This window comes from Athene cunicularia (genome assembly GCF_003259725.1).
Source record: "Athene cunicularia isolate RWA chromosome 6 unlocalized genomic scaffold, athCun1 chr6_part1, whole genome shotgun sequence".
Lineage (NCBI taxonomy): Eukaryota > Metazoa > Chordata > Aves > Strigiformes > Strigidae > Athene > Athene cunicularia.
In genome coordinates this window covers 25,883,204-25,906,611 of record NW_020799105.1, presented here as the reverse complement: position 1 = coordinate 25,906,611, position 23,408 = coordinate 25,883,204, and the positions used below count along the sequence as shown (strand labels likewise).

At 46.9% G+C, this 23,408-nt stretch overlaps 1 long non-coding RNA gene across 1 annotated transcript; it reads left to right on the top strand.

Annotated features, from left to right (window-relative positions):
• The first annotated feature begins 15,883 nt into the window (after window positions 1-15,883).
• Window positions 15,884-21,175, top strand: LOC113481625. The gene is made up of 3 exons (XR_003398717.1): window positions 15,884-16,168; window positions 19,343-19,512; window positions 21,035-21,175. It is a non-coding gene; the product is annotated as an uncharacterized LOC113481625 (long non-coding RNA).
• The last annotated feature ends 2,233 nt before the right edge of the window (window positions 21,176-23,408 follow it).

The following is a 23,408-nucleotide window of genomic DNA, read 5'->3' as shown; positions in this document are numbered from 1 at the left end:
GGCAGATCCCTCCAGGATACGTTACAGGAGGACTCTGAGTGAGGGTAGTTAAGACACGGTCTTTATTGCTGTAACTAAGTATGCAGAGCTGTTAGACTCCGGTTTTGCACATAAAATCAGTGAGCTGCCGGCCCTTCCCTTGCAGAACAAGCAGACCTGTGCTTTCTGGGCAGGGGGATGTCTCCCGCGGAGATTTCCATGCGGAGATTCCCCCCTGCTCTGCTGGAGGAGGGATTTATAAGCATTGTAGGAACAACGCTGCTCTGCACATGGAAATCCAGTAAGTTCAGGTGTCTGGCAGGTTGTGCAGCGTGAGCAGCTTGAATGTGACTTACGGAGTTACTCACACGCGGGGCTTTCCCGGGTTGGGGTCGGGGCTTGTGCCACGGGAGCGAGCACAGCGTGTGCTGGGGCAGGGCTTGTACCCGCAGAGAAATTTGGCCCCACTCTCATTAAACCATGACAGTTGTACAAATTAATTTTTTATGACCTGCAGTATTTAATCTTATTAAATAACTACTTTAGGAGCCTGTTCCCTGGCGTAAGAGGATTAGGCTGTTCCAGGCTTTGTTTGTATTGCAACATGGAATTAGCTTAACACAAGTTTTATTGAATTTTTTTCTAACTTATCTTTGGAGAAGGGGTCAAGCAGAACTCGGTGCCGCCTGCTCCGCCGGGCTGTGGTGACATTGTGCTGCTGTGCCCGCGCGTCCCCCGAGCAGAGCTCGCAGGCTGCTCACGCCGACATCCCCCTCTGCTCTCCAAACGTTCACCTGCTCCCCTTGTAAAACGCAAACTGTGCGTTAAAGAGGCAGCACCAAGCTGTTAGAAGAAAGGTGGTGTGGTGTGTTGTTTTTTTTTGTTTTTTTTGTTTTTTTTTTTTAAAAAAAACCCACAGAAAAATAGCATAAACTAGAGGCATCGAGAGTTTAAATTTCCTTATGCTTGCTGGTCTTGCACTTCTTTCTGCATGAGAAGACTGAAATTTTCTACCGGTGTAATATAGTAAGATCAAACTATTTCAACCAAATCCTTCCCATCGAAGATTTAAAAGCAGGAAATTAATGCAGTTTGAAGCAATTGCAATTGACAGTGTGGTATGTGTAGAATTAAAAAAAAAAATTAAAAATTTCTACTTATCGACTCTTTCCTCACCTGAAGATGGGGTTGAGACAAAAAGCAGGGCACGATAAAAAAATTCCTTGATATATCTAAATTCAACTGTTCCTCCTCCTATTTCTGGGATAACTCTCAGGGCTGATTAATTAAGCACAGAAATAATGATGGCAAATAAAAGATGCAGCAGCATTGTGAAAAAAAACAACTTTTTGCAGGTTGCAGCAGTCGTATCTGTTTTCCCAGGTAGCTCAGCTTGTACGTAGGCAGGGACATTTTACAGAGCATTAGCATGGTTAGGCTCGCGGGTTAAAGGTAAGTTTAAATCTGATCCTTAGAAATATTGTAGTGTGGAAATAATACAAATCAAAATAGAGTTTCCCAGGTTGGGCATCTCAGCTCTTCAGCGTTACCCAACCTGTTACGCTCAGTTTGGTGAACATTGTTTATGCAGGTTATAAAGGTCTCTTGCCCAGCACGCAGAACCCAAACCGCGGTGAGTTCTGCTGAAAAATTAGAAAATGACTTGTAAGAATAATATCTGAAGAGCCATGTTCCCACTTAACCTCTGAGTTGTGCATCAGCCTTGCAGCTGCTCAAGCACTAACAGTGAACCAGGGCTGTTATTTCACAATAGCACATGAAATTGTATGATGATTTTTTATTTTTTTAAGACAAAACCAAACTGCTTGGTCTAGCAGGAGATCTCTCCTAGGGTGTTTCTGTGACTGTCCTTGAAAGCCGAACACCTGGGGTGAGCCCATCCTGGACGCAACCTCAGGCAGGCACACCTTATCTCTTACTCTAAGTTACGTACCCTGTGAGCCAGCAGCGGGGTTAATGTATTTGATTAATTCTGCAAAGCCCTGCCGTTGATTCCAGCAGCGTATTAGCCCTGGGAAATGTCACCCCCTGTGCAGCGCTGGCTGTTGAGACGAGCTGCACGCTCTCCCCCACCTCACTTCCCCTCCCCGGTGCCAAGGCCCGTTGCCATCCCCCTTGCTCGGATCCCGCGGAACCTGGTGCCAAGTCGAAGACTAAACCTATTTCTGTGTAATGGGAGAAAAACGAGGCCGTAGCAATAGGCCTGTACACTGTGGGAGCACAAAGTATTGAACCGCATATTGGAAGAGCAGCCCAGAAGAGAGACTTTGGGTAATTTTCAGCTCTGGCATTCATTAAACTGTGCAGGGTTTAAAGCTTAGAGAAATGCTATGCTCTGACACATAAAAATCCATGAACATTTATTTTTTCCTTTACCTTTATTTCTGTGGAAATGTGAAGGTTGACATCCCCACAAATGCATATGCACAAGCTGCAAACCCCCAAAGACAGCAGATGCTGCTTTGGAGAAAGCCCAGCTCTGAAATAAAATATTAAATATTTATAGAACAGAACTTGAACTGTTTCATGGTCCAGGTACTTGAGGCGAAAACCGTCCTGGAGCTGGTAGGGAGCAGCAGCAGAGGACAGGGCGGAGCCCAGCAGAGCGCTCTGGGGCGGCACAGCCGAGGCCAAAGCCCTGCGGGAGGGCGCGATGCCGCAGCTCCGTGGCCGCTCGCCAAAGCAGGGTTGGCAATATGTTGCTTAATGCTTTGGTGACTGAAAATAAACGTGCTGCTGATTCCTCCTGATTAAAAAGAAGGTTAGCAAGTTAAAATAGGACAATAGGAGATGGCAGATAACACCCACAATTTCATTTGTTACGTTTCTCCCGTTCGGTTTTGCAGACTTCTCAATGTATCGGTCATTTAGGCTAGTCCTTATTACAGCAGTTGCCACTGAATCAATGTAATGATAATTTTAATTTACTTACATGTCAAATTTATAAAAATATTGGTAACTCTCTTTACAACATGCCTAACGTAGGTCTATTACAACAAAGCGTCCTGTTTCCAAAAGTGATGTTTTAAATTAACTTCAGAATTTCGGCGCTGGGCATGAATTACTTCTCATAATTTTAAGACTTCAGGTTTAGCATCGATAGCCCTGTTTATAATTTGAGTAACTTCAAGGAGAATCCAGTAATAAACACCACAGTGTCCTGGCTAATTTTTAGAAGCTCTACATACATATTAATAAGGTAGGTGAGGGAAAAGGGGAGCAATTGTGAGAATGGGGGAAAATTCTTCTTTATATTTGCTTTCCCTGTGTTTTCTTCTCTAAAGGTTTCAGACCTGTTCCTCTCTCAATCCCTCTCCTTCCTCTTGGTTCATCCACATAAACAGAGGAAATTCTTTCTACAGGTTTGATGTGCCAGAGCCAACAGTAGGATAGCAGCAGTCCCAAAATATGGATGTAATATTCCTGTTTTGCTTTTCCTTTACAAGAGAGCGTGTTGTGCCAAAACAGATGGGTGTATCTCGATGACTGGGGTTTTCTCCGAACCCCTCCCGCCTTGGGGTGGACCTGATGTCTGGTGGAAGGGATGAGGAGCCCTGATGGGATTGCCCGGTGGTCCCCAGATACGGTGTCCAACTGGGCCCTTCCATACTGCCCATCTGGAGGAGTGGTTGTGCTTCATCCGTGCCTGGTTTGGGCCGTTTCATTGATTCTTGTGTTGTTTTGATCCCTAAAGCCTTCATTGGGAAGCGCTGGGTAGGAGAAAAGCTGTGAGGCTTGTTGCTGCTCTTGGCAGGGGGAAGCGGCTCACTGGGCATCTTGGAAAGGAATTAATTTCTTTTGTTGTGTTACGTTTTACTCCGCCAGCTTCAGTTTAAAAGCAGTGCTGGATGATCCCAGTGGCTAGAACTCGGGTTCATCGCTCAGCTTTCCCACCACTTACCATATCAATACATAAGATGTCTCTTGTCAGTCTCCGTCAGGAGGGGAAGTCACCATCAGGCACCGCACTGTCATCTCTCTGCAATTGAGAGTTAGGTCAGAAATATTTTTGAAAGTTTTATTGACAATTCTCAAAGTGTTTTTAAAAGGGCAGTTTATTCAGGGTCGTTTAAACAGATCTGTAAGTCGTGTTGTTTCACTTTCAGCTTGTGTGCTGTTCTCTGAATTGTTAACCTTTAGCAATTTTTACCTTCATCCAAACCAGCCTGTAAACAAGGGAAAAAGATGATTTCTTGGTGTTTTCAGTCCTGTCACCCAGCTGCTTGGATTGACTGCTTGTTTAATCCTTCTGTGTCTGGGGGAAAGAAAGGATGGGGGAAAAAAGCTTTAAGAGGGAAAGAAATTATGTATTTTTTTAAGAATAGATAATTTCTGTAGAAACTTTTGTTTACCTTTGTGTTGTACAACCGTACCTCACACGTGGAGGGCATGAGGCAGCTCCCATCCTCTTCCCTCTCCTCCAGGAGTCGATAAAGAACATAAAGTGCCTTCACATGCCTGAAAAGAACATTTATATGTCGCTATGACTAACAGCATTAGGAGAAGGCGATCTCATACATTGCCTGACAGGAGCGTTCCCATTTCTTTTGCTGATAATTAACATCAGACATGCCAAAACGAAGGAGCACGTGTGATTTACGGCAGCACACAAACTCAGAAGAACAAAAACCTGCGTTCTGACTGAAATGGAGTGGTTATTAAAAAAGGACCTGTATTCTTTCTGTGGCTGGATTTTGGTAATTTTCTGTCTCGGAAATGCAGAAACTCCTCCCACGCCCTTTCCCAGCAGGGTTGTAGCCGGTGAGCGCAGCACGGCGCTACGGCCCTGAGAGATACCGTGTTGTCTGTCTATATTATGTTTTATTCATATATTATTTATGATATATAATATTTATTTACACATTAAATAGAGCTGGCAAGTCAATTTTTCTGCTCTGGAAACACTAATCCACGTTGGACATGCAAAGGCTAAATCCTCTCCCGGGAAGAGCAGGGCTTCCAGCGGGTGTGACAACCTGACCCGGGTTAGGGTTTGTGGGGATGCTACTACGGGGCCTGAAATCCCTGCAGGAAAGCCCTGGGCGGGGGTATGGGGAAATGGTTGGGATTGGCCTGCAGGATTTGCTCTCCAGATGTGCCTTTGTTTTATGTTATTTGCAGTGAGACTGGTGCGGCTCTGGCGGCAATCCCCTGTCTTGCTGAGAGCCGGGCTGGCGGGGATATTCATAAAGGGGAGAAGTTAAAACTGGGAGCGGTGTTAATATTTTAAAACCACTGGTTTTGCTGTTCCATTTAGTTTCGCGCTGTCTCTAATGGTGCCATGAAGGCAATATAATTTGACTTTGGCAGCTGGCGGTCAGAGTGTGGGTTTCAGTGTTTCGTTAGCGGGCGCGTCCACAACTGGGTGCCTGCAAGCAGCCAGGGTTTGGGGGTGTGGGAGGGAGGAATATCTCAGCGACGCCTGGATCGCCAGGGCTCGGGGACCTCCCCGTGTGTCTGCACCAGCAGGAGCTCCAGGGCGGGATCCCACCGGAGCTGCCTGTGCACCCGTCTGGCGGCTGGAGAGGTCGGTTGGAGCCGGAGGAGGAGCCCAGCGAGGTTTTGGTGAGAGCTGTAACGTTCTGGTGGGGACAGACCATCATCCCCGAGGTAAGAGCCATCCCCGGTTTGAATACACCCGTACGTTTCTCAAGAGGGAAGTCCTCTCCTTTGCCAGGTTGTTCCTCTATCCACTCCCAGTAACTGCAGCACTGGGCGTTTGGCAAGTAACATTTTTGGGGCAAAATCCACCTGATTTCACCTTCAGCAGCCACAGGCAAAAATCTGTGCAGGTGCTACTTCGTTATCGTCTTGGTTGGCTTACTGGGTGCTGGAGGTCTAGTTCCCCCCAGCCGATAGTTTCATGCATAATTATCTTTCTCCAATTTACCTTGTAAATAATTAGATTATTAATATCACTTTACAATTCTGTAATTTTCTGAAATTCATAGCAGAAGGTGGAAACCACTGGGTTTCAAATACCTTGACCCCTGCTAATGACTGAAAATTATATCCCGTATGTTGATTTGGGAAGAATCTCTGCACTGTCCAAATTATAGCGCCTTTTGGAGATAAATGAGAAACCTGGCGAAGAGGAACCACAAGTTTAATCTCAAGAAGTACAAAGCTCCACCCTGGTAGGTCTGGAGGAGAGGCAGGAGCACTTGCACACTAAGTGCTTCGAAGAAACCCCCCAGTAAGAAGAGAGATCCTCTCCTATCATCACTCTGAAAACAGAATTACGTTTTGTTGGATGGCTTACGGAAGTGGATGTGACGGCTAAAAAGGAAAAAAAATCCCCCCCTTCACGTCTTGATTAATAGCTGAACAAAGTTCATAGGAATTGCCTACCTTGCAGAAGGGAGGAGATTTGCCGTTTGGGACCTATCCAACCAATTATGGCCAATTCTCGCACCCGTTCAGCATGCGCTGCTGGAGTTACTCCGTCTAAAAACCCACCGGGCTCTCTGTCAGTTCACCGACAGTGCGTTTAGTTGACCACGCCACTCGTGGACTTGTTGGTTCAGAATAGCTCCATCGTTCTGTACCTCACCTTAATGACTTTTCAAAGCCTATCCATCAAGACTTGGCTCTCTCTCGGGGCTTTAAGTACATCCTCAACATTTTGCAGAAACGGTGTTCTGGGTGACGCTGACGCAAGCCTTGGGAGCCAGCTGAGCAAGCCCCGATGGCAGTGTCGTGGTAGGCGACATTTGCAAAGATAATGCTGCTTTGAACCTTTGTACAAATATATTTTGAGAGAGTTTTTGATCAACATTTATATCTATATTTTTTTACTGAGTTTTAGCCCCTTAAAATGAAGGAAAAAAAAAAAAAAGCCTTAATTCCTCAGATCCTTCAGGCACCTTGTCCTCCTCCACTGAGGGTGCAGCACTTTCAAGCTTCCTTGGGGCTGTTCATTTATTTGCAAAAGATCAAAAGGTCAGGCAATTTCAGCTCAGTGAAGCTTCAAGTGAATTACATCACGCATAAAAATTTGCTATTTTCAAGCTAACAAACTTCTCCTATGAGGATATTTTGCTCACTTGAGCAGAAAACAGGCTGTGTTAGCAGCTTTTCTGAGCGCTGTTCCCTGATAGCGGATCGAAGCGTGGTCCTTCATACATCCCCGGGATGTAGCTCCAGCTTCCCCCTCTGATGCTGCTCTCAGAGGCCATCACAGACTTGCTCCCCATTTATTCACAGCTGCGTGGATCACGGATGGAGAAATGAGCATTCCCACGGAGACGGAGAGGCGTACACGATAATTCCCTCTCTTCAAGATGTGTCGTGCACACGAACAAGATTTTGAGCGTCCGCTTGAGTCCCCCAAACCTTCAGAAAAAGCAGAGTGGGCAGATCCCCTGATGGCAGCAGGACACGTGGAGTCTGACTCCCCCCTCTCCCCCTCCGCTGGCCTCCCCCGGTAAAGGCCTGAGCACTCCTTTATGGGTGAAAAATGCATCCTGGATATTCTTCTTTGCTGCAGGGAAATCAAATTCCCAAGGTAAAAAAAAAAAAAATAAAAAGCTTCCTTGCCCATAAAGACTTTGAATAGTTGAATATAAATTTTGGATTCTAAGCAGCTCAGGCAGTGAAAAATTAGTTGCACCCATAATAATCAGATTGTGAGGAAGTTTATAACCTTCCTCAGGCAAGAATATAGTGTTACATCATTCCTTATTAAACAACAAAGAATTACTTTAGTTGTGGGCAGGTTTTGGCCCTCCATGGCTCCAAGTCGGGGCCCAGCTTGGCATGACCCCGGGTAAGTCTCTGCCCTTAAAAAAAAAAAAAAAAAAAAAGCCCATGACAATTTGGAGAAGGAATTTGCATTTTGTAGCGTGGGGATTAACAGCTGTGAGAGCCGACGAGTTACAGGTGTCCTCACTGCCGAGACCCCTTTGCAAGTAGAGGAGCACCCTCCCGTACACACCTCATGCAGCACAGCCCCCCCGGCAGCCTGGGAAAACGAACCTGTAACAAAGCCTGAACCTGTATTTTTCTGTGTGACCTCCGGATCTTTGCTCAAGGACTTAACGCCGCGATTTGTTCGCCACCGCAGAGCACCGCAACACCGCGGCGACGCGGGAGGTAATAGGGGACGTAGAGAGGGAGGCGCGACGAAGCAGGGTTCATCTGTTAGCGTTTACAAAGATTAATCACAAATAATACTCTGCAGCTCCTACCAGTGTGTTCTGAGTGTCGAAACCAGAATCTTTCTGCAAGGGTGGATTCATGGAAACAAGTGAATGTCCCGGCTCGGGGCAGCTCCATGTCACTTGTCCCCCCTTTCTGGGGGGAGGGAGGCACAGCGCGAGCACTAAACTCTGCCGCGCATGTAAACCACTGAGGACTTACCCCCTGCATACGACAGGACTTGGCTATAATGTTTGGCAGTCAGTGGCCAGTTACGGCTTAATTCTGAGCAGACCTTCGGTGTAAGGAGGGACTAAACCTGCAGCCTTTGTGCAGTCGGGTTAAAGGAGGATGGATCTGCACCCCCAGGGATGTGCTGTGGGCTGAGCTCAGAGTCAGGATGCTGAGCAGAGAGATGGTGTCGGGGGTTCCTCCTGCTGCCCCGGCTGGCGGGTGCAGGGGCTGGTTCCTGCTCCTGCACATCGGTTGTCAGCGAGAGCAGCTGAGCTCGCCCAAGGCTTTGTTCTGGGGGGTTCTTTGTTGCTGGCATTGTTCTAGGGGGGTTTAGCTACTCGAACCACAGATCCTTCCTCTGCTGCCGTGGGGTGAGACCAGCCCTGGTTTGGTCTGTGGGGCAGAGGGATGTTCCACCAGCCCGAGAGTTTCTGCGAGCAGCTTTGCAATGGAGGCAAACCAGTATGTGGGGCAAGTGGAACATAACCCAAACCGGCAGGGCTGCGGGATGTACCGGAGTTAGTGGCCGCCTGGACCGTGATGTGGATGGAAGGGTCAGGGGTGCCCTGTGCTGCCTTCCCAGGGACCCAGTGCGGAGGGCAGAGGCGCACGAGGGTGCAATACATTTTTTATTTTTATGAATAAGAGATGACTGATGCTAGATGAACCTCAACAGCTACAGAGCTTCAGCTAACTATCCCGGAGCGGGGACGCTTGTTCCTTCCTGGATCCAGCAAGATGCTTGTTCCTTCCTGGATCCAACAGGACTTCAGAGAGTGAGTGCAGGACCGGTGAAGCACGGAGGGCAGCATCGCCACGTCGCACCGTACCTCCTGCCACCGCGTCGCCTGCAGCAGCTTTCAGCTCCAGGGCGCTGAGCAAACGTTGGCCTGGGGGCTGCACGGCCTGGGCCTCCTCAGCGGCTTAAAAATGCAATAACTGAGCGTAGAGGAAACCAGCAGTGAGAAGAGGGGGAAGGGAATCCGTCTAGGAGAAAGTGTGATGGGGCTCTAACAAAAAGACACCCACTTTATCTTCTGATGTGCAAGTTCAGCTCTATTAAGTTTTCTCCATCTCCTTAACACTGTTGTTTAAGTATGGCATTGCAACAAAACTACATGCTACCGTAAGATAACACACACAATTTTCTTAGTGAATAGCCATATTATCTCATTTGATTAAACTCAAGGAGATAACACAATCTACGTATGTATGTGTTTAGGCAAGGCCTATGAATTTTAAGTCCTATCACTTCTAGAATCTCATATCCAATTATTGCAAAAACTGCAGATCCTTGGGAAATGGCATCTAGCCAACACTAATGAAAAATACGTGTAGGAAATATTGTAAAAATGGAAGTGCTATGCTTGTAGCATCACTCCCCAAACTGGAGGAACTGCATATGTCTCTCTCGGGTATGCCTTTGGTATTTTGACTGCCTTGAATGGCACCTAAGCGTGGACTTTGCTTTACAATAAACTCGGACATTTCTCTAGTGAACAGCCACTCTGAAACCCCTGCTGCGTGTCTTGGTTGGGGGGGATTTGGCAGCTCAGGCAGGGAGTGGAGAGCTGGGGACTGTCACGATGTGCTGTGGGCCACCCAGCCTCCAGGAGAGGAGGAGTGAGAAGACACTCCCACCTTAACAAGGGCCCTAGGCCAGGAGTAACGCGAGCTACGCTGGGTGTTATCAGTGAGTGAATGTCCCTGGAGAGAAAACCACCCTTGGCGGCGGCAGGGAAGAAGTAATATCGCCGAGCCCAGGAGAGGTGCCATCGGGGACACACGCTGCTGGCCGAGGGGAACCGTCTCTCCGCCACCTCTTCACTAAGGGCTGAGGAAGTTTAGAGACTAAAGAACCGAAACGAAGGGAGCTGCTGTGCCCCGAGAGGTGGGGGTTCTGCTGCAGGAGGGCTCGATGCTCAGCGCTCGCCCGCAGGGGCCCTTTGCTGCCTCGCTTGCCTCTTGCCGTGAGCTCTGCCAGGCACAACAACCCGCCACCTGCTGAAGGCTCCCCAAGTATCTTCTGTGAGTTATCAAATACCCGAAGACCAGAGGCGCCAGCTTGGAGGCTCACGGAGTTTTGCCGAAGCGATGCCGACGGACGTGTACGTTGAAGGGCCGGTGTAAGAGTGGGAGAGGGCTGGCAGCTCCCTGTGGGCGCTGGGCTACTCATCAGGGCTGCAACGCGACTGCAGGTCTGTGAGATTTACTTGCCTTGAAACAGAAGGTGCCATCCTTGCTGCCCTTTCCTTCTGGAAAAGCCGTCCTGGCTCCCAGAAGTTGTTTTGAAAGAGGCGCTTCGTACACCAGTTGTTGGTTATAAGGCAACAAAAAGTTTTAAATGCCCATCAATTTCTAGCAGAACCCTCTTCCAGTTTATTCTTCTTCCATTTGCCTTCTCTGAAATACAGCTGGACACCACAAAAAGCCCACGCTGCAGTGGTGAGGCAGTGAAAAAAAAAAAAATCTCACTTTTTCGTATGAAGTGGAGCTGCTGACAGCCGGGCGCCGGTGCAATGTCCGGGCTGGGAGGAGGAGGAGGGATGCTTCCTCCCACCATGCTCTCAAGCATCATTTTTCACAAATGTCTGTTGGTCTCTTGGCTCCATTTTTATTTTTATTTTTTCCATATTTAATTTTCCTGCTGGCTTCAGGCAGTACTTGCTGGGATTTTGCAGCTTAGCCATTTTTTAACTTTCTAATAAAAACTGGGGTTACTTGTCGAGTTTTTGTTTTGTTTTTTTTTTTTTTTTTCCCAAGTACCCTCAGATCTACTTCCTAACCAAGTAACGCAAACAGCAACAAATATAAAATTACTTCTAAACAAAAAGGATTTTTATATTTTCTGTCATAGCACCTTTAAGGATGTATTAGAAGTGAGAAACATGTCCAAGGTGAGAAAAACTTATATTTTATTCAGCACCACTGAGCTGATGTATGTCCTGACCTGCTCGGGAAGGACTTTCCGCAAGAACACGATCCGAGTACCGCTGTGCTGATGAGCTGTGACAGCTTAGGTATGAGACGTGCCCCAGCCCAGGGCGTGCCACACGTACCCCGACACAAGTGTGAGCTGCACTGGCACTGCTCCGCTGCTCCTACGCCCTCAGCTGCGCTGCTTACGTACCCTGTGCTGCTTCACGCTGCCAAGCAGCTCTGCTCGTACAGGATCCAACAGTCCTGAGGCAGAGGTGGCACTGGGAAATGAATTACATTTTGCAAAGCATTCATATTTGGCAAAAGGTGTTACTGAGCAATGCTATTGGATATAAACAGCATTGCTGAGGAGAAAAGGGTGTGGTTCCATGGACAGCTGATCTGTGGCGGAGTTGAGAGTGGTCACTGTTAGGTTAGGTTGGGCTTGATGATCTTCAAGGTCTTTCCCAGCCTGGATGATTCTGTAAAACACAAGGAATTGCTCTGGCTGATCTTTGTTTTGAAAAAAATACCACAGAATTGGTGAGCAAATGAGTAGACCCCAGCATGAAAGCTCTAACGAAGGGACTAACCATTTCTGTAGATGTCGTTGGTCACATAATAGATTAAAGTTAAGGCTGTGATTCTGGTTTTGCCGATTTTGGCCTCTGCGAGCGTCCACACGGTGCCCTCCGTGCTGACGTGCCTTTGTTCAGCGCGGAATTCAGTGCTGTCGTGGGCAATTTTTTAAGGCCAAATCTGCAAGAAGAGATTTTTATGACTAGAAAACTTCTAATTTCTAATTTTTAAGATTTTAAAATGTGGTATTTAGTCTTACAGAACCCTGCTGGTTTTGCAATTTTTTTCCCCCTGAATTTGGAAATTAATTCCAAATTAGTTTATTCAAAAAAATGAATTACAATCAATATATTTTAGTAGGAAAAACGAGGCAGGTAATTTCATACAATGAAAGCATTCCAAACGACATTAAAAGTATAAAAACTATTATTTGAGGGGATCTTTTACAACTTAATTCCATCCCTATTTTCTATTTTTAACCATTAATCAAAGCTTCTGGCTTGTTGGGAAATAGAATAAATCTTTATATCCCCAAAGCTTTTAAATTATTCACTGTACTTACTGTTCTGCTTCTGACAGATTATCCTTTTTAATTGGAAATTTTCTATTATTTGTGCCTGAAACGTTTGAAAGTCAACGTATAGCCTCAGATAATATTAACAGCAAAAATCATGAAAGTGGGGGATGTAGGGAGGCTTTTCACCGCGAGTCCGTGAGCGAAGTCAGCTGCGTGAGCCACGCTCAGAGCGCAGCACCGGACAACAGGAGTCCTGATTTTAGTCTACAGTTTCGTTTCTTTTTCAGTCCCACCCCTCCTGTCCTCACACAGCCCCGTGACAGGATCTCGTCCGACTCTGGGCTATTTTCCATGCACCCTAGCACAGCTTCTAGGAGGATCTGCTCTATGGTCTTGCCAGGCACAGAGGTGAGACCGCTCTGTAGCTGCCCAGCTCTCCCTTTTTTCCCTTTTTAAAAATGGATGATTTGTTTCCCCTTTTCCAGTCAGCGGGAACTTGGCCGGACTGCCAGGACTTCGCGGATACGATGGGTAGTGTCTTGGCAACTTCATCCGCATCCCGCGGAGGCGTCGCATCAGGTCCCGTATCTTCTGCTCGCGGGGATTTCCTCTGACTGTGCCTTTGATCAGACAATTCACTGAATTATTTTGTGGCGCAGGTTGGCTTGTGCTAGGATTCCAATTAATAGTCGCGTTATGGGGCGTACAGTGAAGTTTTGTTATAAAGACCCTTCTGTTTTGGTATGTGCTCTGAAACGTATTCCTAAAAATATGCCACAGGGCTTTGCTTCTTCAAACATCCAGGAGGAAACTCACTGACTAAAGCATCCACAGAAAGTAGACAATGCACAGGACTTCATTAAAGTTAGAGTGGAAATTTATGCAAAGAAATGCTTCTGGTTAAATTTTCAAACATTGCCTCAGTTCTGGCAAGAGCAGTAACTTATATTTAGAAGCTTACCTAAATATAACACATACCTGAAATCTCTGTACACAGAGTGCTGGAACCACAGGTAGGAGAAGGCACAAGAATAACAGGATTTTTTTTTTTTTTTTTTTAGCTTTGCTAATAAATAACTCAACACAGGTGTGAAGTGAGACCTCTCTGTGCTTAAATCCAGTTAATTAAAGAGGCGTTAGGTGCATAAATACCTTGACAGGTCCTGATTGTATTCCTACTAATTTCCAATTTTCAGCAATTCCATAGATAGACTGTAAGAATATGGAAGAAAACGTTGGGTTTACCCTGGAAAATATGAGGATTTAAAAAAAAAAAATTCAGTTACTGTTTCAGTCTATACAGGTTATTCTGCTAGGGAAAGAAAAGTATTCTGCCTTGGAGAATTAATATCTAGGTGCTGAGGATTTAACCCCATTTGAGGTATGCTCAACCAAAACTATACCAGAGTGCATGCAATGTGATTTTTATTTTTATTTTTTTTTTTTTTTTAATTATTCACTTCTGTGTCTCTTTCTCTCTTGCCTTTAAAGACTGGGGATCTTTCAGCAGAGGTTTTGCAGTGGTGCCTTGCTAGCAGATTTCCCCCACCCCAGCAGAGGATCCTACAAGGGCCTTTGGCTTTTTGCTGGGAAACACGCTAATGGGGAGAGCAACTGGCCCCGGCTGCTGCCGTTGCTGGTCCTACACCCAGGGCTACCAACAAGCCGCTGCCTGCCCATGCCGTGGAGATGCCACCACCTTGTGCCATCGGTGACCGCAAGGGGGGGCGGTTTTTAGAGGTAATAAGAATTGTGAGACTTCTATCGAGATGCAAAATTATGAGCCCTTGGCTTCTCCTGGAAGGCTCTGACGCGCCACCTCCTTCCCCGCTCCTCCAGCCTGGGAACAGCCATCGCCACCTTCCAGCTGCAATATCGATAATGCTCCATGTTCCTTCCCTCTTCTTTTTAATCCATGAAAGTTCCTTTTCAATTCTTTGAAACTGAGCTCCTGCGATAAATGAGGAATTCTTCCTCAGTCTCTCAGGTGGACGATGTCTCCAGGGCTGATCCCCGCGTAGGGTGACCGCACGTCGGCAGAGTCCTGGTGGACATGGGGACTGGTGGTTGCCTCCCCCAACCCCGCTGGGTCCCCGCGAGTGTCGGGAACTTGAGGACAAACACGTTTCGATAAGGAATGGCTTTGGATAACGCTTCGGGCAGCTGCTTCTCAAAGCCTTGATTTGTGTTTTGTTCAGGACCCCAAACGCTCCTGTAGTTATCCACACGCTCTGAACCTCTTGAGCTGAAAATTTCATGAGAACAGGCAGCCTCCCAATTTTCTGCTATTTTGTGCTCTCTCTCGATGGCAAATAGCTCTAAGAACAGCCTCTTCTGTTGATTTCAGGAACCTGCCTTATTTTTGTTGCTGCTCTGTATCGTGTTTGACTGTCCCCATGCACAGGGCTGAGTGAAGGACACTGGGGAGAAGAGAGACCTAAAATGTTTCTGAATCCCAAACGATGCCAGGCTGTGCAAACGCTCTGTTTTCCCACGGGTGCTGCCTTGCACGCTGCCTACCTGTCCGTGCACACGCGGCAGGACCCTGGGGCAGCCCTCGCCCTGGGCTGGCTCTGCCTCCCTCCTCCTCCTCCTCTCTCTCTGGCCTCACTCCTTTTGAGTCATTGCTACATACATTTTCCAATTTTGATACAAAAAGCATTTGATGCTTGTCTTGTCTCGGCAAAAGTGCTCTTCACTGTTCTGGCTATGACTGCTGAAAGAAAGGTACTCCAGGGTGTAACCCTCAAGTAGACTTGTCCGTTTGGCTGTGCCTGAGACAAGCTCTAGTAAAAGAGATCATGGTAATTATTTTTATTACCAAAGCACCAAACACACACGAGGGGTGACCATCTCCTAATAAGCAGAAAAGGTTCACTGGAAGTTGTTTGTTTTTCATCTCCTGGCCAAACCACCCCAGGTTTTACCAGCTGCCTCGTGACGATGTGAACCACGCTGGTCCGAGTGATGGTGATGTGCCGGTTGCTCGAGGATGTTTCTTGTTTAACGAGGCACAGATAGATTTAATTACACCTGAAAGACTGCTTCCATCTGGCTGAGTGCTCAGACCCCGTAGAGTATCAGACAAGTTTGATATGTGACAAGTTGTATTTAAATGAACCGTGATCTTATGATTTATTTAGGTCACAATGCGGTTTAATTATTGATGGCTTTGTGCTGGTTTGGAGACAAGCTCTGAAGGACTCATTCACTTTGTTTTAGATGTTTGAAATTCATAACAGTCTCCAAGGCCCTGCATTTATAATGAGCGAATCCTTCTGGTGTTCTAATAACAACATCAAATGGTAAAGGGGAGGGCGGGGAAATAAAGCAAACCAGAAAAGATGATATTTGAATTCTTATTGCGGACACGTGTCTCTGATGTTGCAGTGCTGCAGCAGGTACCGGGGGCTGTTCCTCTGGGCGGTGAGCGGGTCCTGGAGAAGTTATCGGCACCGCACTGCAGCACTGGGTCACATCTTGGGTGACAAAAGAGTGTTATGGTCACTGGTGACAACGCTGAGCTTCAGCAACAGCGAAGACAAGTGGCTGGGACTCTGCTGCCCCGGGGAAGCAGCGTGTTCCTCAGCAGAGGAAGGAGACAAATGCCCCAGTATGTTTTGCCAACAACTTCCACCCAGGATGGAGCCGAAATCTTTGTTCATCGTGGATTTGTGGAAAAAATTTCAGCAAGCTCACGCTAAGAAGGTTTAAGACAGAGGTACCTAGAACTGACAGTGGGTTAATGACGGATGGACTAAGGTGGCATTCAGTGGGCCGGTAAGCACAACGCCTGCCAGCACCTTTAAAGTGTCCGGTACTGAGTGACCATACCTAAGTTACTGGTTTGGGGTCTCAGAGATGCTGTAATTCCTGGCAGAATGCGCTGGAGGAGTTTCCCTGGACAGCGGATTTTTTCAAAGAACTGTTGCTCTGTGCAGGCTCAGAAACACTTTAAAGGCCACAATACTTTGAAAAGACCCGAAAGTTCAGTGTTTTGTCTCCAGGCCGTTACCAGCCGCTGTTCTCGCAGGGAGAGCCACAGCCACGTCTCACCTTCCCCCTTCTCCTCAAGCTGCTGAGATTGTCCCTTTGCCCGGGCTCCGTCATCCCTGGCAAACCGCAGCCTTGCCGTGACAGATTATCACAGTTTTGCTGTAAAGCAGCTTTTGAGATCGGTGGAGCGGCTTGAAGAGTCTTCGGCGCGAGGCTGCGGAGGAGCCGCCGGTGGGGAATCGGGGCCAGGAACGCGCAGCTGCAGGACTCACCGCAGCAGGGGCGGGTCGCAGGGCATTAATCTGAAGGTACTTCTATTGCCGTGTAGCTCTTAACTTCTCTTCTGAGGTGACCGGGGAAGGGTTTCTCACTGGATAACTGTAATTCTCCCTTGGGACTGATTTCAGGGCTCAAAAGCAGCAAGCCCGGGTGGGTGAGAGGCAGTTTCCCTTTCTCCTTCCACTGTTTCCCCCCCCTGCGACGGGAGATGGGGGGCCTGATGGCTCTTGGATAATGACCACCACGGACTTACGCAGCTCTCGGTGCCGCACGTCACCCCTGAGTGAGCAGGGACTGAAATTCTCGTACGTATGAGAGTGCTCGCGACAGAAACAACAAGAACAGAGTGAAAAATTTCAGGTTTCAGGGAAAAGAAAGTTTGGAATATTGCTGGGAGATACAGCAATGCCCATCTTGTGATTGTGTCCTGCCCTGTGCCCGTGGTGGGGGCACAGCCCCTGCGGAGCACGAGTGAGGAGCTGGAGACCTCCGTGGTCGCGTTGCCACGGGACGCGAGATGTGGGTGTCACTTTTCTCTGTGTGTGTCAGCTGGCACAGCTCCGTGTTCTGCATGCACCAGGAGAAATCAAAGCCTCGGGAAGTGCACGTTTTGCAAAGAAACCACATGCCTTAGTAATGCTGCAGTTCAGAAAATGAAACGTATTTCAGCACCTCTAATTCGGTATCACAAAATAACATTAAACCAGCACTTATTTAAAAAAGAAAAAAAAAAAAAAAAAAAAAAAAAAAAAAAAAAAAGGGCAACTCTAACAGCCTAAAGTCTGTAATGCACGCTAAGAACAGGCGTGTGGATGATTTGATAGGGGTCGTAGATTATTTTTGGTTTGGGCTGGTAGCAAAGCTGTTGAAGATTTCGGTGTCATTTGGTGTGGTTTGGATACAGTTAATCAATACCTTCACAGCAAACGCACCATGGCGCGTGCTGAGGGAATTACGTTTAAATCCTGCAGCTGTCTGGTACAGATGTCTCTGACGGAGGCTGGGTGAGAGGCGGTTTTGGCCCGGGGTGGGGCAGCTGCGGGGCCGAGGGGGGATGCTCAGCCGGTGCCTTCCTGGAGCGCTGGAAGCTGCGGCTGTGGGGGGTCACCGGGAACTAACGCTGGCAGAAGAGTCGTCCCAGGAAACACCCTCAGCCCGACGGAGTTCCGGAAAAGCCGATGTACGAGGCATGGCGAACGGAACGAGGGGCAAGGCAAACCCTCTTCCTGAAACAAAAAAGTGACAACAAAATTAGCTCTTTAGCAGACTGAGAAAGGGTCCAGGTGTGGAGAGGGGCACGCGAGGGATTAAGTACAATGCCTGGCAGCCTGCGACTCTGCACTCTGTCCACCTACTCTTATTCTTACTTACTGATGTAAAATGTAGTTGTATTTGCTTGGTTTACTTTGGTAGGGGTGAATGCCTTTTCTATTTGGTTCCCATTCCATTTCTGATCTTCCCCCTCGCTTTCCTCACCCTCCAAAGTATTTCAGCTGTTTTGATCTGGGTCGGTTACCTGGGAAAAGCTGTCTCCGGGGATGAGCTGTGCAACCCCGGCACCTTGGGGCTCAGACTGACTCTCCAGAGGAGTCAGGGGGTCCCCGTCCCTCCGAACCCCTGGGTTCTTCCCCAGGGCCTCGTGCTCAGCACCGCAAGACTCGCTTTTCAAAACTGGGGAAGTATCTGCATAACTCTGCTTTCAAAATGATTTTTAAGGGTGTTGCCCCCAGTGTATCTGCCTGTTTGCTGTATGTGTGACAGGATAAAATATATCTGCGTGCGGGTTTAAGAAACGCTCATTCTTAAACACGGATTCTGAGAATATACTCAGTGATGTGAAAACCGCTTTCAAAGTGGTGGAGTGGGAAAGGTCTTCCAGCAGGCTGGGGCAGCGGAGGACTCCTCCCTGCTCGCTACTTTGTGTTCCACGGCAGCAGCGCGAAGCGCTGGCAGGCTGGAAACCACCGATCCCCCCGGCCGTGCCCACTTACTTCTCCTCCAGCTCCTGCTGCGAAGCCCGAGCAGGTGGGTGATCGCTTTCATCCCGGAACCTGCCAGGTCTGGACACATTCAGGTGCGAGACGTGTGTAGATATATCTCGTTTGTTTGTTTTAAAAAATTGAACTACAAAAATATATACTGTGCTTATGGCTGGAAACATCAAATTCCACCAGCTGCAGACCTGGGATCGAGAAGAGCCGGTGGCAAATCTGTTCACGAGCGTGTGAGTGCTGAGGTAAAGCCCCCACCCGGCCGCTGCTCCTCCGCCCTTTCCCCTGGAAGCGTGGCCACGGAGAAGTGCGTGATCCGCGGCCTGAGTTATGTGATGGAGAGAGAACTCTTCCCTGGCTTCTTTATGTGCCTCATAACGACTGAGCTCAAGAATCTGGGTGGCTTTAATTTTATATCCGCCCACTTCTGGCTGCACTGATTGATATTGGTAATATCTGTAGTAGGGAGATGTTAACGTTTCCTTACAGACACGTGAGGGTGTGGATGTTACGCGCACAGCTGCAAATCAGCAGCGTAATTTTGTGTGGGGACTAGTTTTAGAGTCAAGCTTCATAATATTTTCAGAAGCACAGCTCTCCAGAACATTGCTTTCCGCTTGACATTGATTATTATGAATTATTATTATTAGTTTATTATTATTATTATTATTATTATTATTATCTGCAGCCCCGGGTATTAAAGTGCAGTGGAAACCCCAGATCCTCGAGTTGAACTCGTTACGGCATCAAACCAGCCCAGCCGTGGTGCAGCGGGATGCGACGGGCCCTGGAGAGCTTCCCCGAGGAGAGGCAGGTTCCTGCGCCAGCCTGGCCCCAATGAGCAGATGTTCCCTGCAGGTATGGGCGCATCCTCACGTGTGCGCGCGCACACACACACACACACACGGTTTTTCCCGAGGCCCGTGTGCTGAGCAGCAACGCCCTCACCCTGTGTCCCACATGGCTCCCCATCCAAATAAGAATTTCAGGCTGAGGAAACCCCGAGGCCAACCCGGCAACCTCAACGCACAGAACAAACCACGCCGGGCTGCGAGCCCAGGGACGCTTCCACCACGACTCCAAACCCTCATTTCTCTGCCAAATGAAGAATTGTGCCGAGGTGAGCGGTTGCATTTGAAAATGGGTTAGAAATGTTTAAACAGAAAAACACCCTCTGCTTTTGTTCAAATATGATATTTATTTTTCCTTAGTTTAAATTGTAGAAAATAAATATTCAGTTCTGCAGAGTGATAAATTCAAGAGATGACGCTCTGTAAATCTTTAGGCCTGTAAAAGCCATTAAACTAAAGGAGATCCTACTCTCTAGACTAGTGCCAGCCTGGGTAATCTGACAAGAAGCTGCTAAGAAACATAGAGCTCTACGAGTTATCAAACATCTTTTCTGGGTGTTCTCACGGAATTTTTGTGCTTGTTTTAGGACTGACATTGCAAACTGTTCTTATAGAAATATTTCTGGATACCCACTAGAATATTAAAACCTTACTATAGCATTTCTGATAATAGTTTTATATTATTTTCCTCTGCGATATACGCGTGGTGTAACTCAGGGTGTCTTTAGGAGTTTTTTGGCACCAATTTAAGTGAACCCCATTCACGGCTACCGTAGCCACCTCGCAGTAACGGCGAGGAAAACTCATCACTGTGGTGTCACATCCCCCTTAAAACACATAAAGCTTGTGGAAATACAGATTAATTCTCATAGCAAGCCCACATGCTACAATGTCAGTTGTATATATGTTGAATAATAGTAAAAGTTTGTTTAGAAGCTGGTAAATCACAGAAGTGCTGTCATACAAGGCTGCTTAGAAAACCTGCAGATATTTCGGGAAAACACGTAACTCCGTTTTAGCAAAAGGAAGACGCCATCCAATAATGCTTCTCTGGTACTTGCACAGCGGGGGTGAGGCTGCCAAACGTGGATCATACACACGAACAAAGAAAACCCAAGCGCTCGCCGAGTGTCTGTTCCAGCCTCCTTACGGCAAAATGTTTAAAGTTCATCAACATTTTCCTGAATACAAATGGCAGCGATTACAACGTATGCCCACGAAATGCACGTTGCCTGTCTGCAGACCATCTAAGCCGATACCAGCAAAATTCAAGTGAATGCAAATGAAAATTGACTTTATAATATGATGTAAATAAAAATAGCATTTGTGTTAAGTGGCAGCTTCTGCTTGTTTTTAATGGATTTTACAATTACTGAGACGGATTATTTTATAACAGGAGAGTTAGTCTAAAGGCCCGTGATACAAACACCGCAGATGATTGATGCTGAAAGACTTAGCTTGCTGTTTTCTTACGGCATCAGCCCTCACACCTATTCCCTGCAAAACCTCTTGGCTCTTCATTCCTTCAGGTGCCAGAGTGATGGGAACCGAGAGCCGCTCCTAGCCGAAGCGGGCTCAGCTCCCCCCGCTCAGCAGATGGTTGATGCCTTGGTGGCCCGTGCAAGGCAGAAGAGCGAGCCGTCGTTGCCGTGCGGCCGCGGCACACCCAGAGCAAGGTGTTCTCGTTAGGAGCCCCTGAGGATCCTCTGTGACCCTTTCATAGCCACCAGCGTGTTTATTCTCAGAGTTTCTCAGGCAGCGCATTACAACTATATTTTTTATCGCATTGCTGATTTTCAGTAGAGCGAGGAGACAAAGCCAGACTATTGACTCGACCCAAAGGAAAAGCCCAGCTCTGCTGCCTAACGACAGAACTAAGATCTCCACCAGAGGATTTATTTTCCTCAGTTAGGAGCCACCCAAACCAGGTGCAGGTAAACACCACCCCTCGCTCCTCCGCTGTGACACCCCCCCATGCAGCTATAGCCCTATAACCCTGAAAACTCAGAGGGAGAAAACCTCTCCGTTAGAGAGAGCTTTGTAAAACTAAAATATTGTAGAGTTTGGGGATCTTGCCCATATAATTTCTAAGGCTGGGCAATACATTTAAAAGATGAATTAGTTAATATTAACACACACACCCCCCCCTCCTCGTAAACAGGGGGAGTGGGTAACTGTATAGCACAAGCAGAAGACACTGTCTTCACCTCCAGCCAGAATTGCCAGTATTTATTTATTGCCAATATTATCAGCAACGTCTTGAGACTGTGTGTGAGGCTGTTGCTTGCAAATCGCCTCAATGTTTTTAGATGAAATATAAGATGGATAAAAAGGAATTTTATTCTGTCAGTTTGATGAATAATTACAGTATGGTAGCTACTAAAAAGCTGTGCTTGTAACAGGTTTCATCATCAGAGTTATGGTTGGAAAAGAAATTGTTTATTTTTACTATATTAACAAAAGCTATATTTACAATCAGATAATTGACTGGGTAGCTCCAGTCCTTTGTAGGTGGATTAATACATGTTTAATTAAAATATATGGTATTGATTTTGGTAGTGCTGAATATAACGGTGTTTCCAGCGAGATGGGTCTCTCTTAAATCCTCAGACTCCAAATGTTTTCCTGACTCTATGCCTTTTACAGTAACTATGTTTTTTTGCAATTAATGAAAATATATGATCTTTCTTCAGTGCAAGGTTTGTTAATTAGAAATCAGTGTCTGTGATGAAACTGTTCTGCACCAAGAAAGGCTCCCTTTGGGACTACTTTTTCAGTCATGTACTGATTTTTTTTTTTTTTTTACCTGGGGTTTGTAGGCTTCAACGCTGCCATAGTAATGATGTGGGAAAATGTGCGAGTCCTAATTTGCATGCTCAGAGATCATGGCTGCAAACGTAGCCTCAGAAATTAAGAGTGTGCTTGCCCATAGTTCAGTTCTGTAAACAAGGGCTCTGGCTTGTTTGCATTCGGGGAATGAAAAAAACCCCGCTGTGAGTTATCCCCGCGGTGCAGGAGAGCATGCTGGCACACGGAGAATGAAAAGATCCAAACCAACTTTTGTTGTGATGTCAGGGATAAAACAAACTGTGTGTTATCAAAATCTAAATGAAAAGCCCTACCTAGCGTTTTCTTTCACTTACCACGCTGGTAATTCATGAATGGTTTGATAGTACAGTAATCACTGAAATAATCTGGCAGATACCAAAAAAAAAAAAAAAAAAAAAAAAAAAAATTCAAAATGAGAGTGGTGATATTTAAGAATCAAGTTTGGTGTCTATCTGAGCACCAAACCGTGCTCCTCGTTGCACGTGGAGGAATCCACAAATAACTGGACCTTCATGCACGTCCCGGAGGTGGTGAAGCTTGGGGCATGAAGGGACCCCAGGGTACGCCACCTCCGGGAGGTTTGTAGCAGAAGCCCAGGGCTGGACCAGGCCACCTCGGTTCCTTTTCTTGAACCGGTAACGCTTTGGCGGAAACGTGTTTGTTCTTTGCTGAGCTCAGGTCTTTGCTCTCGGGGTACAAAATCTGCCATAATTGGACTAGAAAGAATATGGGCAAAATAATGACACCGAAGCCTTTAGAATGAGGTGATTTTAATGTCCCCAATGACAGTGAAACACTAAAATGCTATGCTAAGTGCCTCCTCACTTTTTTGAAGAACATTTAGTTTGGAATTCAGCCCAGAAAATGCATCTGCCCCTGCAATTTACACCTCATTGGGTAAGGCTAAAGAGGGAGGAAATGAAGATGATTAATTAAGGAAAAGTAAATTAGTCTGACTTTGTATGTAGAAACTGTGGATGATGTTCCTTACTTGTTCGGCCTTTGATGCTGAAATAGCAACGTTTAAGCATGTGTCTGTAAGGAACTGCCAGGTACCCGCTCAGGTGAGTTGAT